This window comes from Poecilia formosa, unplaced genomic scaffold (assembly GCF_000485575.1).
Source record: "Poecilia formosa unplaced genomic scaffold, Poecilia_formosa-5.1.2 Scaffold464, whole genome shotgun sequence".
NCBI classification, from domain to species: Eukaryota; Metazoa; Chordata; class Actinopteri; order Cyprinodontiformes; family Poeciliidae; genus Poecilia; species Poecilia formosa.
This window is the reverse complement of record NW_006800403.1, coordinates 253213-257258: the sequence shown is the minus strand read 5'-3', so window position 1 is coordinate 257258 and position 4046 is coordinate 253213. Positions and strand designations below refer to the sequence as shown.

General features: G+C 42.1%; 1 protein-coding gene across 2 annotated transcripts in view; it reads right to left on the bottom strand.

Annotated features, from left to right (window-relative positions):
• Window positions 1-3841, bottom strand: part of LOC103156109 (vitamin D3 receptor A) — a 126928-nt gene extending 123087 nt beyond the window's left edge. Inside the window, exons 1-2 of one of the 2 annotated variants that reach the window (XM_007578035.2) lie at window positions 3734-3841; window positions 2553-2715 (exon numbers count right to left, since the gene is read on the bottom strand). The gene's annotated coding sequence lies outside the window, so the exon portion shown is untranslated. Of the gene's footprint in view, window positions 1-2552; window positions 2716-2827; window positions 3484-3733 lie in introns of those variants that run through there. The other variant, XM_007578036.2, reaches the window with a different exon arrangement.
• Between the last annotated feature and the right edge of the window lie 205 nt (window positions 3842-4046).

Here is a 4046-nt window from a genome sequence, read left to right as displayed (position 1 = left end):
CTAGCTGATTTCTGCTAGTTCTGATTGGCTGTTTCTGGCTAAGCGGAGGAATTATGCAGAACAGGGAGGAGGCAGAGGAGGTTGATTATTTTTCAGAGATTATCTGTCTCATGTTAGGAGAGCGAAAGTTTTAATACATATGTAAAATAAATTTTTTTAAGTTAGATGCTGCAGCTTTAAACAGAGGTTCGGTGTGAGAGTTCATTACCAGGTGGAGCAGAAGCTGCGCTCCGTCTGTGAAATATTACTACCTGTAGCACATAACAACGGTTCAACAGCAAGAGCAGAACCAGTGTCTTACACCACTAGCTCTAAGACTTAAATAATTTTGCGGGTTATTTGTTTAGCCTTCTGACCGTCATGCTAATCCGGGCGAGTGTAGCTGTGCGCTGCTTTACCTGCCATCTGATCCTCCATATGTCTTTTTTACTGCAGTGAACCTCGATGTAGCCAAACTCCGTCAAGTATGGCATTGTTTTTATGCCATATTAGATTCGTCGTGTTGATGCATTTTGACGTGCTTCACCCACGTGCTTCAATTTTCCGCTGCAACACGCAAACTTCCCCATTCACTCAGTGCGTTATAGTTCCACACCACATCGCTTAGGATTTGTTCCTGCGTGTTTGCGCAGTGTGAAGGAAAGAGGAGACCAGCTGCACAGGCAGGCTGCGAAATGAGATGCAGGTGATCAGTTTGTGTGATCGGCAACAAGAGACCATGAGCGGCGATCACCGATCATACACTTTTTCACGGAAATCGGCCGATTATGATCGGTGGCCGATCGATCGGCACCCTTCTAACAAATACTGATACTGTGATGAATTGTTATTCAGTATCTTGTGCATGTCTAGTCCAAAACATATCACATGACGATCAAAGTCTGGGTGAACATTAAACTGAATCAACACCGATGTTCCAAGCAAAACCTGCTCTTTACAGATTACTGCATGTTAAGGGAATTATAGGAATTCAAAACCTATTAGAGGAGTACCAATATGATAACGGCAAAGGACTGTTTGGGTGCAATATTTCAAAGACCATAATATATCTGTTACATGCAATAAAACCATTTGCCATAAGCGGATATAGACAGTGGATAGAGGGATGGATGGATGGATGGAATATTTAACCGTTTACATGGTTAATAAAATGCTGCTTACCAGTTTGCATTTAATCTAAAAGTTTGAATAGCTGCAAGAAGGGTTGTTCACACCACATATCTGGCCTAGATGAGAGAGCGGCAAGTAAAAAGTTATTGTTGAAAGAAAGTCTTGTTATTTACCACAACTCATGTAGAAATTAGTTGAACTGATCAAATGAGGTCAAAATGTAACTTTCTGGATTAAATATAAAAACCAACACTGCACATCACCGTGAACACACCATCCTAACAACAAAACATAGTGGCAGCATCATGTTAAAAGCCAGACAGAATCTAAGGGAAGTTGGGTGGAACTAAAAATATGGTACTCCTGGGTGAAAACTTGTCAAAGGCTGTAAGACTTGAGACTTGGGAGGAAAGTGTCACCTTCCGACAGGAGAACAACCAAAAATATACAACTAGAGTTATGCATGTTCACTTGTTAAAATCAAAGTCCAGATTTATATCTGTATAATAATCTTTGGCAACACTTCAAAAATACTAAAAGCAGAAGTGCTTTCTATCCAATCTAAATTAGTTTTTTGCAAATAATATAGAAAAAACATTGAGCCTTTACACATGCAGAGCAAATAAATATTCCCCCTGAAAGCACTGAAATTGAAGCACAAGATGGTTTATGCAAAGTATTGACGTTAGGCCAGAGTAAATATGAGTGTCACATTTTTCAGACTTTTATTTGTAGAATAATTTAACAACAAAGCATAACTGTCCTTTTTGCTTAACAAGTATGTGCTACTATGTGTTGGCCTGTCATATAAAATCCTAATAAAACACACACAAAACAAATGAACGTGTGTAGCAGGACAGCGTAAGAAAAAGTTCAAGAGGTATGAATACTTATGCAAGGCACATTAACTCTACATCAGCTTCTCTATCTCCATGTCTACTCCAGCCTTTATGAGACTCTGTCTTGTAGTATTTTACTGACGTCTCCCACAAGACTGAAAACATCCAGGAATGAGAAAAGTTTAATTTACACACCATCTAAAATTTATACAACCATATTTCAACCATCTGCAAAAACATGTCGGACTAAAGAAATCTGATAGCCTTGATTCCTTTTTTTATTTTATTTTATTTTTTATCCAACTGCATATTTGGATTTAAGGGGATTTGCACACCAGCCCCTGCTGTGGGCAAGCAGACATACACATGTGGAATGTGGAGGGATGCATCTGTCTATAACAATAACACACATACACACACAGGGAGAGAACAACAAGGCGAGCTTCGAGGCCAAAATGCTAGATGGATCTGTAATGTAGAATACCATGACGTGTGTAAACACAAAGCAAAGTGCTGCAAAATACAGCTTGTTCCACACAGCATGATGAAAAAAGTCAGTGGTGCGTTTAAGTGTCACTAAGGAGAAAGGGAGTTTGTTCTTACCTGATGTGGCATATCAACCTTCAATTTGTGGAGTTCCAAAGGGGGGCCCAATTTTTAAAGCCAGGTCGCCGAATTTCCCAAAACAATTAAGCTGAAGGCGAGGTTTTTCAGCAACTTCCTCGCGCTTAGCAGGAAAAACGTTTCCCTCCGCTTCAAAGCAAGTCTATCAAAAGAAAGGAAAGAAGAGATGAATTAGAAAGGGCTACCTTATGGTCAGAGATGGTGGGGGATGGGGATGCTGACGTCCCGTTATTTCGTGCACGGGTACAGCGTACCTTTAACGTGACTGTGTAAATCTGACCACCCACTGGTTGCTTTGTTGGATCATTAGCCGCAAAACACAACTGAAACCCACTCCGGGAATGAGGTTTTTGGAGCTTTCGCGAATTGTTAAGGGTCATGTGGGATACACGCTCACCCACACAACACTTTCATTCAATCAAAACTTGCAAGTTGTAGCTATAATTGCCCGCTGCTGGTTACCCTCCCTCACTGCGCAATTTTGAGTAAAAAACAAAAAATGAAGAGAGTGAAACCATAACAGCGGTGTGACACAAACACACGAGTGGGAGAAAAGCTTGTTTAGCAGCAGGCTACACAGACGTATCCATTTGCGACACGAATTAAGTCCGGTTGCGAGAAGAATTGTCCATGTGCCAGGACGCACGGCCATATTTATTTGCTACATTTTAAAAGGAGTTTTTTTGTTTGTTTGTTTGTTTGTTTTTCCCCTCCTTCCCCCCTCTGCGCGCACATAAAGACAGAGCAACAACGCAGTCTCGGAGATAAACAAGCAGCCAAAAAGAAAGAGAAAAGCTGAGTTCGGCTACCAGCAGCGGTATGTTGAAAATGTCCCCCGAAATTATCTCAAGCTGTGTGTAAATGTTACAGATGCGCAGCGACTGCGGGGCGCTTTTCCCCGCCGTGACAAAACGGAACGGGAGAAGCGCTCGTGACATCGTTATATCACAAATACTCCACGCGGCCAGAGACCAATAACAGCTAACGTTAACAGCGGCTGCACACTTTGCTGGCCTTGCCAGCAGCAGCCCCTGTGCTTCTAGGCACTTCTCTGCAACACGAAACGACAGTGTGCGTTAACTACAGTGCCACGACAGCGAGAAGACGCCTTCCTCTGCAGTCAACAGCCCTCAGCTTTAAGAAAGTGCAAAACAACTTACATTAGTTCACGCGAAGAACAACGTTAGCTTACACTCCGTCAGTCCATTTTTTTTTAAATCTGTATCGCCACAGATGGACAGCACTTCTACATAGTCCCGCCCCTACCATTTCTCAGTCAGGCATATCTATACATATATATTATTCTCCCCTGTATCCAATCACAGCACACCACTCTGGAATGGCGTGCACTCCCATTGGTGAATACGCCTGCCAATCAAGTTCTGAGATTTTTGGTCGTACCCACTATGCAGGGGTGTGTCGTGACGTACCGGCTAGCCTGATTGACGACATGCGTTCAAAATGTATTTAACC